This window comes from Balaenoptera physalus (genome assembly GCF_965194825.1).
Source record: "Balaenoptera physalus genome assembly, chromosome: 14".
In the NCBI taxonomy this organism is placed as follows: domain Eukaryota; kingdom Metazoa; phylum Chordata; class Mammalia; order Artiodactyla; family Balaenopteridae; genus Balaenoptera; species Balaenoptera physalus.
Genome location: NC_138893.1, coordinates 19,742,484 through 19,757,348, shown reverse-complemented (window position 1 = coordinate 19,757,348; position 14,865 = coordinate 19,742,484). Strand labels below are relative to the sequence as shown.

At 44.9% G+C, this 14,865-nt stretch overlaps 2 long non-coding RNA genes across 2 annotated transcripts in view; one reads left to right on the top strand and one right to left on the bottom strand.

The window, feature by feature from the left end:
- Positions 1–14,865, bottom strand: part of LOC309642237 — a 1,144,662-nt gene that overhangs the window by 1,106,244 nt on the left and 23,553 nt on the right. The window lies entirely within an intron of this gene.
- LOC309642228 lies at positions 4,715–5,774 on the top strand. The gene is made up of 2 exons (XR_014253059.1): positions 4,715–4,825; positions 5,622–5,774. It is a non-coding gene; the product is annotated as an uncharacterized lncRNA (long non-coding RNA).

Below are 14,865 nucleotides of genomic sequence, written 5' to 3'. Positions count from 1 at the left end.
TGTCATCACAATGGCCCAGGATCCATTTAATCACAGTGCTCCATGACCCCATTCATAACAATGCTCCATGACACCTGTCATCACAATCATCCATGACCCGTTTCATCTCAATGCTGCATGACACCGGTCATCAGAATGCTCCATGGCCCCTCTAATCACAGTGCTCCATGACCTGTTTCATCACATTACTCCATGACCCCACTCATCACAAGGCCCCATCACCCCTGTAATCACAATGCTCCATGGCCCTTCTCATCACAATGCTCCATGAACCTTGTCATTACAATGCTTCATGATCGCTGTAATCACAATGATCCATGACACCTTTCCTCACAATGCTCCAGGACGCCTTTCATCATAATTCTCCATGCCCCTTGTCATCACAATGCTCAATGCAGTTGTCATCACAATGCTACATGGCCCCTCTAATCACAATTCTCCATGCCCTTGACATCAAGATATTCCAGAACTCAGGTCCTCACAATTCTCCATACCCTTGGCATCACAGTGCTCCATGACCACTTTCATCACAATGTTCCATGACCCTTGTCATCACAACGCTCCATGATCCCTGTAATCACAATGATCCATGACTGCTTTCATCACAATGCTCCATGCTCCTTGTCATCACAATGGTCCATGACCATGTCATCAAATGCTCCATGGCCCATGTAATAACAACGCTCCATGTACTTGTCATCACAATGATGCCGAACTCTTCTCATCACAATTCTCCTTGCCTCTGTCATCACAATGCTCCAGGACACTTGTCATTACAGTGCTCCATGGCGCTTTTCTTCACAATGCTCCATGCCCATTTCATCACAATGCTCCCTGATGCCTGTCATCACAATGCTCCATGGCCTTTGTCATCAAAATTGTACATGGCCCCTGTAATAACAGTGCTTCATGACAACATTCATCACAATGCTCCATCACCACTCTCATCACAATGCCAGATAACCCCATTCATCACAATTCTCCATGGCCCTGGTCATCACAATATTCTATGACTTCTGTCATTACAATGCTCCATGACCTTTGTTATCACAATGCTCCATGATCCTTTTAATCACAATGTTCCATGAACACTTTCCTCACAATGCTCCAATACCTCTTTCATCACAATGCTCCTTGCACTTTTAATCAAAATGCTCCATGGCCATGTAATCACAAAGCTCCAATCCCTTGTCATGACAATGCTCCAGAACTCTTGTCATCAAAATGATCCATGCCCGTGTCATCACAATGCTCCATGGCCCTTGTCATCACAATGCTCCAGGTCTGTTGTCATCACCATGCTTCATGCCCGTGTCATCACAATGCTCCACGAATCTTGTCTTCACAATGCTCCATGGCCCATGTCATCACAGTGCTCCATGACCGCTGTCATCACAATGCTCTATGGCCTTTGTCATCACAATGCTCCGTGACCCCTGTCAACACAATGCCTGATGACCCCTGTCATCAAAATGCTAAATGGTACTTGTCATCACAATGCTCTATGACGCCTGTCATCACTATTCTCCATGTCACTTGTTATCACAATGCTCCATGGCCCCTGTAATCCCAGTACTCCATGACCCCTTTCATCACAATGCCCAATGCCACCTCTCATCACAATTCTCCATGGCATTGGTCATCACGATGCTCCATGACACCTGTCATCACAATGCTCCATGACACTTGTCATCACAATGCTCGATGGCCCTTGTCATCACAATGTTCCTTGGTGATTTTCATCGCAATGCTCAATGACAACTTTCATCAAAATACTCCAAGATTTGTTTCATCACAAGGCTCCATGGCCCTTGTCATTACAAATCCACATGATCCCTTTCATCACAATTCTCCATGGCAACTTATATCAAAATGCTCCATGCCCCTGTCGTCCCAATGCCCAATGATACCTGTTTTTACAATGATCCATGACCCTTGTCATCACAAGGCTCCATGTCCCTTGTATTCACAATGCTCCATGACACTTGTCATCACATTGCTCCATAACACCTGTCATCACAGTGTTCCCTGCCCATGTCATCACAATGCTCCATGTCCCCTATAATCGCAATGCTCCATGCCTTCTTCCTCACAATGCTCCAGAATTCTTGTCATCACAATGTTCCATGACCGTGGCATCACAATGCTCCATGGCCCTTGTCATCACAATGCTCCAGAATTCTTGTCATCACAATGATCCATGACCGTGTCATCACAATGCTACATGACCCTGGTCATCACAGTTCTCCATGACCTTTGTCATCACAATGCTCTATGTCGCTTTTCATCACAATTCTCAATGACCACTTTAATCACTATGCTCGCTGACCATTTTCATCACATTTCTCTATTGTCATTACAATTCCCCATGGCCCCTTTCTTCACAATGCTCCATGATGCCTGTCATTACAATGCTCCATGGCTTTAGTTATCACAATGCTCCAGGACCAGTTTCATCACAATACTCCATCCCCCTTGTCATCACAGTGCACAATGAAACCTTTCATTACAATGCTCCATGACACTTGTCATCACAATGCTCCATGGCCTTTATTGTCACAATGCTCCCAGGCACTTGTCATCACGATGTTCCATGAAAACTTTCATCATATTGCTCCATGACCATTGTCATCACAATAGTCCATACCTTGTCAACACAATGCTGCATAATCCCTGTCATCACAATTCTCCATGACTGCTGTCATCACAATAATCCAGGACAATTTTCATAACAATGCTTCATGCCCCCAGTCATCACAGTGCTCCATGATACCTTTCCTCACAATTCCTAGATGATCAAAGTCATCACAATGCCCCATGACACCTGTCATCACAATGATCAATGACTACTTTCATCACAATGCTCCAATACACCTGTCATCACAATGCTCCATGACCACTGTCATCACAATGCCCCATGGCCCCTGTCATTACAATGCTCCATGACCACTGTCATCACAATGTTCCATCATCGCTGTAATCACAATGACCCATGACACCTTTCTTCACAAGGTTCCAGTACGCCTTTCATCACAATGCCCCATGCCCCTTGTCATCACAATGCTGAATGCAGTTGTCATCACAATGCTCCATGGCCCCTGTAATCACAATTCTCCATTCCCTTGTCATCAAAATGCTCCGGAAGTCATGTCATCACAATGCTCCATTCCTTTTTCTTCACAATGCTCCATGACCACTGTCATCACAATGCTCTATGACACTTTTCATCACAATGCTCCATGGCCCCTTGGATCACAGTTCTCCAAGACACCTTTCATCACAATGCTCCATGAGCCCTGTCATCACAATCCCAGATGACCACGGTCATCACAATGCTCCATGATCTGAGTAATCACAATGCTCCATGACCCCTTTCCTCACAATGCTCCAATACCTCTTTCATCACAATGTTCATGTCACTTGTTATCACAATGCTCCATGCCTTATAATCACAATGCTCCATGGCACGTTTCCTCACAATGCTCCAGTACCACATTCATCACAAGTCTCTATGCCACTTCTCATCAAATTTCTACATGCTCTTGTCATCACAATGGCCCAGGATCCATTTAATCACAGTGCTCCATGACCCCATTCATAACAATGCTCCATGACACCTGTCATCACAATCATCCATGACCCGTTTCATCTCAATGCTGCATGACACCGGTCATCAGAATGCTCCATGGCCCCTCTAATCACAGTGCTCCATGACCTGTTTCATCACATTACTCCATGACCCCACTCATCACAAGGCCCCATCACCCCTGTAATCACAATGCTCCATGGCCCTTCTCATCACAATGCTCCATGAACCCTGTCATTACAATGCTTCATGATCGCTGTAATCACAATGATCCATGACACCTTTCCTCACAATGCTCCAGGACGCCTTTCATCATAATTCTCCATGCCCCTTGTCATCACAATGCTCAATGCAGATGTCATCACAATGCTACATGGCCCCTCTAATCACAATTCTCCATGCCCTTGACATCAAGATATTCCAGAACTCAGGTCATCACAATTCTGCATACCCTTGGCATCACAGTGCTCCATGAACACTTTCATCACAATGTTCCATGACCCTTGTCATCACAACGCTCCATGATCCCTGCAATCACAAAGATCCATGACTGCTTTCATCACAATGCTCCATGCCCCTTGTCATCACAATGGTCCATGACCATGTCATCAAATGCTCCATGGCCCATGTAATAACAACGCTCCATGTACTTGTCATCACAATGATGCAGGACTCTTCTCATCACAATTCTCCTTGCCTCTGTCATCACAATGCTCCAGGACACTTGTCATTACAGTGCTCCATGGCGCTTTTCTTCACAATGCTCCATGCCCATTTCATCACAATGCTCCCTGATGCCTGTCATCACAATGCTCCATGGCCTTTGTCATCAAAATTGTACATGGCCACTGTAATAACAGTGCTTCATGACAACATTCATCACAATGCTCCATGACCACTCTCATCACAATGCCAGATAACCCCATTCATCACAATTCTCCATGGCCCTGGTCATCACAATATTCTATGACTTCTGTCATTACAATGCTCCATGACCTTTGTTATCACAATGCTCCATGATCCTTTTAATCACAATGTTCCATGAACACTTTCCTCACAATGCTCCAATACCTCTTTCATCACAATGCTCCTTGCACTTTTAATCAAAATGCTCCATGGCCATGTAATCACAAAGCTCCAATCCCTTGTCATGACAATGCTCCAGAACTCTTGTCATCAAAATGATCCATGCCCGTGTCATCACAATGCTCCATGGCCCTTGTCATCACAATGCTCCAGGTCTGTTGTCATCACCATGCTTCATGCCCGTGTCATCACAATGCTCCACGAATCTTGTCTTCACAATGCTCCATGGCCCATGTCATCACAGTGCTCCATGACCGCTGTCATCACAATGATCTATGGCCTTTGTCATCACAATGCTCCGTGATCCCTGTCAACACAATGCCTGATGACCCCTGTCATCAAAATGCTAAATGGTACTTGTCATCACAATGCTCTATGACGCCTGTCATCACTATTCTCCATGTCACTTGTTATCACAATGCTCCATGGCCCCTGTAATCCCAGTACTCCATGACCCCTTTCATCACAATGCCCAATGCCACCTCTCATCACAATTCTCCATGGCATTGGTCATCACGATGCTCCATGACACTTGTCATCACAATGCTCGATGGCCCTTGTCATCACAATGTTCCTTGGTGATTTTCATCGCAATGCTCCATGACAACTTTCATCAAAATACTCCAAGATTTGTTTCATCACAAGGCTCCATGGCCCTTGTCATTACAAATCCACATGATCCCTTTCATCACAATTCTCCATGGCAACTTATATAAAAATGCTCCATGCCCCTGTCATCCCAATGCCCAATGATACCTGTTTTTACAATGATCCATGACCCTTTTCATCACAAGGCTCCATGTCCCTTGTATTCACAATGCTCCATGACACTTGTCATCACATTGCTCCATAACACCTGTCATCACAGTGTTCCCTGCCTATGTCATCACAATGCCCCATGTCCCCTATAATCGCAATGCTCCATGCCTTTTTCCTCACAATGCTCCAGAATTCTTGTCATCACAATGTTCCATGACCGTGTCATCACAATGCTACATGACCCTTGTCATCACAGTTCTCCATGACCTTTGTCATCACAATGCTCTATGTCGCTTTTCATCACAATTCTCAATGACCACTTTAATCACTATGCTCGCTGACCATTTTCATCACATTTCTCTATTGTCATTACAATTCCCCATGGCCCCTTTCTTCACAATGCTCCATGATGCCTGTCATTACAATGCTCCATGGCTTTAGTTATCACAATGCTCCAGGACCAGTTTCATCACAATACTCCATCCCCCTTGTCATCACAGTGCACAATGAAACCTTTCATTACAATGCTCCATGACACTTGTCATCACAATGCTCCATGGCCTTTATCGTCACAATGCTCCCAGGCACTTTTCATCACGATGTTCCATGAAAACTTTCATCATATTGCTCCATGACCATTGTCATCACAATAGTCCATACCTTGTCAACACAATGCTGCATAATCCCTGTCATCACAATTCTCCATGACTGCTTTCATCACAATAATCCAGGACAATTTTCATAACAATGCTTCATGCCCCCAGTCATCACAGTGCTCCATGATACCTTTCCTCACAATTCCTAGATGATCAAAGTCATCACAATGCCCCATGACACCTGTCATCACCATGATCACTGACTACCTTCATCACAATGTTCCAATACACCTGTCATCACAATGCTCCCTGACCACTGTCATCACAATGCCCCATGGCCCCTGTCATTACAATGCTCCATGACCACTGTCATCACAATGTTCCATCATCGCTGTAATCACAATGACCCATGACACCTTTCTTCACAAGGTTCCAGTACGGCTTTCATCACAATGCCCCATGCCCCTTGTCATCACAATGCTGAATGCAGTTGTCATCACAATGCTCCATGGCCCCTGTAATGACAATTCTCCATTCCCTTGTCATCAAAATGCTCCAGAAGTCATGTCATCACAATGCTCCATTCCTTTTTCTTCACAATGCTCCATGGCCCCTCTAATCACAATTCTCCATTCCCTTGTCATCAAAATGCTCCAGAAGTCATGTCATCACAATGCTCCATTCCTTTTTCTTCACAATGCTCCATGACCACTGTCATCACAATGCTCTAGGACATTTTTCATCACAATGCTCCATGGCCCCTTTGATCACAGTTCTCCAAGACACCTTTCATCACAATGCTCCATGAGCCCTGTCATCACAATCCCAGATGACCACGGTCATCACAATGCTCCATGATCTGAGTAATCACAATGCTCCATGACCCCTTTCCTCACAATGCTCCAATACCTCTTTCATCACAATGCTCATGTCACTTGTTATCACAATGCTCCATGCCTTATAATCACAATGCTCCATGGCACGTTTCCTCACAATGCTCCAGTACCCCATTCATCACAAGTCTCTATGCCACTTCTCATCAAAATTCTACATGCTCTTGTCATCACAATGGCCCAGGATCCATTGAATCACAGTGCTCCATGACCCCATTCATAACAATGCTCCTTGACACCTGTCATCAAAATGATCCATGAGCCGTTTCATCTCAATGCTGCATGACACCGGTCATCAGAATGCTCCATGGCCCCTCTAATCACAGTGGTCCATGACCTGTTTCATCACATTACTCCATGACCCCACTCATCACAAGGCCCCATCACCCCTGTAATCACAATGCTCCATGGCCCTTCTCATCACAATGCTCCATGAACCCTGTCATTACAATGCTTCATGATCGCTGTAATCACAATGATCCATGACACCTTTCCTCACAATGCTCCAGGACGCCTTTCATCATAATTCTCCATGCCCCTTGTCATCACAATGCTCAATGCAGTTGTCATCACAATGCGACATGGCCCCTCTAATCACAATTCTCCATGCCCTTGACATCAAGATATTCCAGAACTCAGGTCATCACAATTCTCCATACCCTTGGCATCACAGTGCTCCATGACCACTTTCATCACAATGTTCCATGACCCTTGTCATCACAACGCTCCATGATCCCTGTAATCACAATGATCCATGACTGCTTTCATCACAATGCTCCATGCCCCTTGTCATCACAATGGTCCATGACCATGTCATCAAATGCTCCATGGCCCATGTAATAACAACGCTCCATGTACTTCTCATCACAATGATGCAGAACTCTTCTCATCACAATTCTCCTTGCCTCTGTCATCACAATGCCCCAGGACACTTGTCATTACAATGCTCCATGGCGCTTTTCTTCACAATGCTCCATGCCCATTTCATCACAATGCTCCCTGATGCCTGTCATCACAATGCTCCATGGCCTTTGTCATCAAAATTGTACATGGCCCCTGTAAAAACAGTGCTTCATGACAACATTCATCACAATGCTCCATGACCACTCTCATCACAATGCCAGATAACCCCATTCATCACAATTCTCCATGGCCCTTGTCATCACAATATTCTATGACTTCTGTCATTACAATGTTCCATGACATTTGTTATCACAATGCTCCATGATCCTTTTAATCACAATGTTCCATGAACACTTTCCTCACAATGCTCCAATACCTCTTTCATCACAATGCTCCTTGCACTTTTAATCAAAATGCTCCATGGCCATGTAATCACAAAGCTCCAATCCCTTGTCATGACAATGCTCCAGAACTCTTGTCATCAAAATGATCCTTGCCCGTGTCATCACAATGCTCCATGGCCCTTGTCATCACAATGCTCCAGGTCTGTTGTCATCACCATGCTTCATGCCCGTGTCATCACAATGCTCCATGAATCTTGTCTTCACAATGCTCCATGGCCCATGTCATCACAGTGCTCCATGACCGCTGTCATCACAATGCTCTATGGCCTTTGTCATCACAATGCTCCATGACCCCTGTCAACACAATGCCTGATGACCCCTGTCATCAAAATGCTAAATGGTACTTGTCATCACAATGCTCTATGACGCCTGTCATCACTATTCTCCATGTCACTTGTTATCACAATGCTCCATGGCCCCTGTAATCCCAGTACTCCATGACCCCTTTCATCACAATGCCCAATGCCACCTCTCATCACAATTCTCCATGGCATTGGTCATCACGAAGCTCCATGACACCTCTCATCACAATGCTTCATGACACTTATCATCACAATGCTTGATGGCCCTTGTCATCACAATGTTCCTTGGTGATTTTCATCGCAATGCTCCATGACAACTTTCATCAAAATACTCCATGATTTGTTTCATCACAAGGCTCCATGGCCCTTGTCATTACAAATCCACATGATCCCTTTCATCACAATTCTCCATGGCAACTTATATCAAAATGCTCCATGCCCCTGTCATCCCAATGCCCAATGATACCTGTTTTTACAATGATCCATGACCCTTGTCATCACAAGGCTCCATGTCCCTTGTATTCACAATGCTCCATGACACTTGTCATCACATTGCTCCATAACACCTGTCATCACAGTGTTCCCTGCCTATGTCATCACAATGCCCCATGTCCCCTATAATCGCAATGCTCCATGCCTTTTTCCTCACAATGCTCCAGAATTCTTGTCATCACAATGTTCCATGACCGTGGCATCACAATGCTCCATGGCCCTTGTCATCACAATGCTCCAGAATTCTTGTCATCACAATGATCCATGACCGTGTCATCACAATGCTACATGACCCTGGTCATCACAGTTCTCCATGTCCTTTGTCATCACAATGCTCTATGTCGCTTTTCATCACAATGCTCAATGACCACTATAATCACTATGCTCGCTGACCATTTTCATCACATTTCTCTATTGTCATTACAATTCCCCATGGCCCCTTTCTTCACAATGCTCCATGATGCCTGTCATCACAATCCTCCATGGCTTTAGTTATCACAATGCTCCAGGACCAGTTTCATCACAATACTCCATCCCCCTTGTCATCACAGTGCACAATGAAACCTTTCATTACAATGCTCCATGACACTTGTCATCACAATGCTCCATGGCCTTTATCGTCACAATGCTCCCAGGCACTTTTCATCACGATGTTCCATGAAAACTTTCATCATATTGCTCCATGACCATTGTCATCACAATAGTCCATACCTTGTCAACACAATGCTGCATAATCCCTGTCATCACAATTCTCCATGACTGCTGTCATCACAATAATCCAGGACAATTTTCATAACAATGCTTCATGCCCCCAGTCATCACAGTGCTCCATGATACCTTTCCTCACAATTCCTAGATGATCAATGTCATCACAATGCCCCATGACACCTGTCATCACAATGATCAATGACTACCTTCATCACAATGCTCCAATACACCTCTCATCACAATGCTCCATGACCACTGTCATCACAATGCCCCATGGCCCCTGTCATTACAATGCTCCATGACCACTGTCATCACAATGTTCCATCATCACTGTAATCACAATGACCCATGACACCTTTCTTCACAAGGTTCCAGTAGGCCTTTCATCACAATGCCCCATGCCCCTTGTCATCACAATGCTGAATGCAGTTGTCATCACAATGCTCCATGGCCCCTGTAATCACAATTCTCCATTCCCTTGTCATCAAAATGCTCCAGAAGTCATGTCATCACAATGCTCCATTCCTTTTTCTTCACAATGCTCCATGGCCCCTCTAATCACAATTCTCCATTCCCTTGTCATCAAAATGCTCCAGAAGTCATGTCATCACAATGCTCCATTCCTTTTTCTTCACAATGCTCCATGACCACTGTCATCACAATGCTCTATGACATTTTTCATCACAATGCTCCATGGCCCCTTTGATCACAGTTCTCCAAGACACCTTTCATCACAATGCTCCATGGCCCTTGTCATCACAATGCTCCAGGTCTGTGGTCATCACCATGCTTCATGCCCGTGTCATCACAATGCTCTATCGCCTTTGTCATCACAATGCTCCGTGACCCCTGTCAACACAATGCATGCTGACCCCTGTTATCAAATTGCTAAATTGCACTTGTCATCACAATGCTCTATGACGCCTGTCATCACTATTGTCCATGTCACTTGTTATCACAATGCTCCATGGCCACTGTAATCCCAGTACTCCAATGCCACATCTCATCACAATTCTTCATGGCATTTGTCATCACGATGCTCCATGACAGCTCTCATCACAATGGTCGATGGCCCTTGTCATCACAATATTCCTTGATCTTTTACATCGCAATGCTCCATGACAATTTTCATCAAAATACTCCAAGATTTGTTTCATCACAATGCTCCATGGCCCTTTTCATTAGAAATCCACATGATCCCTTTCATCACAATTCTCCATGGCAACTTACATAAAAAAGCTCCATGCCCCTGTCTTCACAATGCCCAATGATACCTGTTTTTACAATGATCCATGACCCTTGTCATCACAAGGCTCCATGTCGCTTGTATTCTCAATGCTCCATCGCCCTTGTCATCACAATGATCCATAGCGCTTTTCATCGCAATGCTCCACGACCGCTTTCAACACAATGCCCCATGAACCCTGTCATCACAATGCTCCATGGCCCTTGTCATCACAATTCTCCATGAAACATTTCCTCACAATGCTCCAGTAGGCCTTTCATCCAAATTCCCCATGGCCACTCTCATCACAGTTCTCCATGACCCCTGTCATCATAATGGTTCATGACCCGCTTCATCTCAATGCTCATTGACACCTGTCATCACAATGCTCCATGGCCTTTGTCATCACAATGCTCCATGGCCCTTGTAATCACAGTGCTCCATGACCAGTTTCATCTCAATGCTCCATGACCTCACTCATCACAATGCTCCATGGCCCTTGGCATCACAGTGCTCCAAGCCTTTGTCATCACACTGCTCCTTGGCCCCTGTAATCACCATGCTCCATGCCCTTGTCATCACAAGGCTCCAAAACATTTGTCATTATAATGCTCCATGTCCGTTTCATCACCATGCTCCATGACACTTGTCATCACAATGGTCCATGGCCCCTCTCATTACTGTGCTCCATAATAACTTTAATCACATTTCTAGATGACCACTGCCATCACAATGCCCCATGACATTGTCATTACAATTCACCATGACCATTGTCCTCACAATGTTCCATGAACCGTGTCATCACAGGGTCTCAGGACACTTGTCATCACAATGATCCATAACCACTTTCATCAAAATGCTCCATGACCACAGTCATCTCAATGCTCCATGGCCTTTGAATTCACAATGCTCCATGGCTCCTGTAATCACAGTACTCCATAACACCTTTCATCATAATGCTCCATGACCACTGCCATCTCAATGCCCCATGACGCCGGTCATCACAGTTCGCCAAGGCCCCTCTCATCACAATGCTCCATGACACTTGTCATCACATTGCTCCATAACACCTTTCATCACAGTGTTCTCTGCCCATGTCATCACAATGCTCCATGTCCCCCATAATCACAATGCTCCATGCTTTTTCCTCACAATTCTCCAGAATTCTTGTCATCACAATGTTCCATGACCGTGGCATCACAATGCACCATGGCCCTTGTCAACACAATGCTCCAGAATTCTTTTCATCACAATGTTCAATGACCGTGTCATCACAATGCTACATGACCCTGGTCATCACAGTTCTCCATGACCTTTGTCATCACAATGCTCTATATCGCTGTTCATCACAATTCTCAATGACCACTTTAATCACTATGCTCGCTGACCATTTTCATCACATTTCTCTGTTGTCTTTACAATTCCCCATGGCCCGTTTCTTCACAATGCTCCATGATGCCTGTCATCACAGTGCTCCATGGCTTTTTTTATCACAATGCTCCAGGACCAGTTTCATCACAATACTCCATCCCCCTTGTCATCACAGTGCACAATGAAACCTTTCATTACAATGCTCCATGACACTTGTCATCACAATGTTCCATGGCCTTTATCGTCACAATGCTCCCAGGCCCTTTTCATCATGATGTTCCATGAAAACCTTCATCACATTGCTCCATGACCATTGCCATCACAATAGTACATACACTTGTCAACACAATGCTGCATAATCCCTGTCATCAAAATTCTCCATGACTGCTGTCATCATAATAATCCAGGACAATTTTCATAACAATGCTTCATGCCCCCAGTCCTCACAGTGCTCCATGATACCTTTCATCACAATTCCTAGATGATCAATGACTTCACAATGCCCCATGACACCTGTCATCACAATTCGCTATGACCCATGTCATCACAATACTCGATGAACCGTGTCATCACAGTGTTCCAGGACACATGTCATCACAATGATCCATGACTACTTTCATCACAATGCTCCAATACACCTGTCATCACAATGCTCCATGGCCACTGTTATCCTATTGCTCCATGATCCCTTTCATCACAATGCTCCATGACCACTGTCATCACCATGCCTAATGACGCCCGTCATCTCAATGCTCCTTGGCCACTTTCATCAAAATGCTCCATGAACCCAGTCATCACAATGTTCCCTACCCTTTTCATCACAATGCTCCATGGGCCCTGTCATCGCAATGCTCCATGCCCTTGTCATCAAAATGCTCCAGAACACTTGTCATCATAATGCTCCATGCCAATGTCATCAAAATGCACCATGACACTTGTCATCACAATGCTCCATGGCCTTTGTCATCACAATGTTCCATGGCCCCTGTCATCACAATGCTCCATGCCCTTGTCACAAAATGCTCCATAACTCTTATCATCATAATGCTCCATGCCAATGTCATCACAATCCCCCATGAGACTTGTCATCACAATGTTCCATGGCCCCTGTCAACACTGTGCTCCATGATACCTTTCATCACAATTCTAGATGACCACTGTCATCAAAATTCCCCATGACAGATGTTATCACAATTCTCCATGGTCCTTGTCATCACAATGCTCCATGAACCGTGTCATCACAGGGTTCCAGGACATTTGTCATCACAATGATCCATGATCACTTTCATCACAATGCTCCATGAACCCTGTCATCTCAATGCTCCATAGCCTTTGTATTCACAATGCTCCATGGCCCCTGTAATCACAGTGCTCCATGACCCCTTTCATTACAATGCTCCAAGACCGCTGTCATCACAATGCCCCATGACGCCTGCCATCACAAATCTCCAAGGCTTCTCTTTCGAAAAAGCTCCATGATCCCTGTCAGCACAATGTTCCATGACACCTTTCATCACAATGCTCCATGACCCCTGTCATCACAAAATTCTCTGCCCATATCATCACAATTCTACTTGTCACATTTAATCACAATGCTCTATGCCCTTGTCATCACAATGCTCCAGGTCTGTTGTCATCACCATGCTTCATGCCCGTGTCATCACAATGCTCCATGAATCTTGTCTTCACAATGCTCCATGGCCCATGTCATCACAGTGCTCCATGATCCCTGTCATCACAATGCTCTATGGCCTTTGTCAATCCAATGCTCCGTGACCCCTGTCAACACAATGCCTGATGACCCCTGTCCTCAAAATGCTAAAAGGCACTTGTCATCACAATGCTCTATGATGCCTGTCATCACTATTCTCCATGTTACTTGTTATCACAATGCTCCATGGCCCCTGTAATCCCAATACTGCATGACCCCTTTCATCACAATGGCCGATGCCACCTCTCATCACAATTCTTCTGGCATTTGTCATCGCGATGCTCCCTGACACCTGTCATCACAATGCTCCATGACACTTATCATCACAAGGCTCGATGGCCCTTGTCATCACAATGTTCCTTGGTGCTTTTCATCGCAATGCTCCATGACAACTTTCATCAAAATACTCCAAGATTTGTTTCGTCACAATGCTCCATGGCCCTTGTCATTACAAATCCACATGATCCCTTTCATCACAATTCTCCATGGCAACTTACATAAAAAGGCTCCATGCCCCTGTCATCACAATGCCCAATGATACCTGTTTTTACAATGATCCATGACCATTGTCATCACAAGGCTCCATGTCCCTTGTATTCACAATGCTCCATGGCCCTTGTCATCACAATGCTCCATAGCGCTTTTCATCGCAATGCTCCACGACCGCTTTCAACACAATGCCCCATGACCCCTGTCATCACAATGCTCCATGGCCCTTGTCATCACAATGCTCCATGAAACATTTCCTCACAATGCTCCAGTAGGATTTTCATCCAAATTCCCCAGGGCTACTGTCATCACAATTCTCCGTGAACCCTGTCATCGTAAT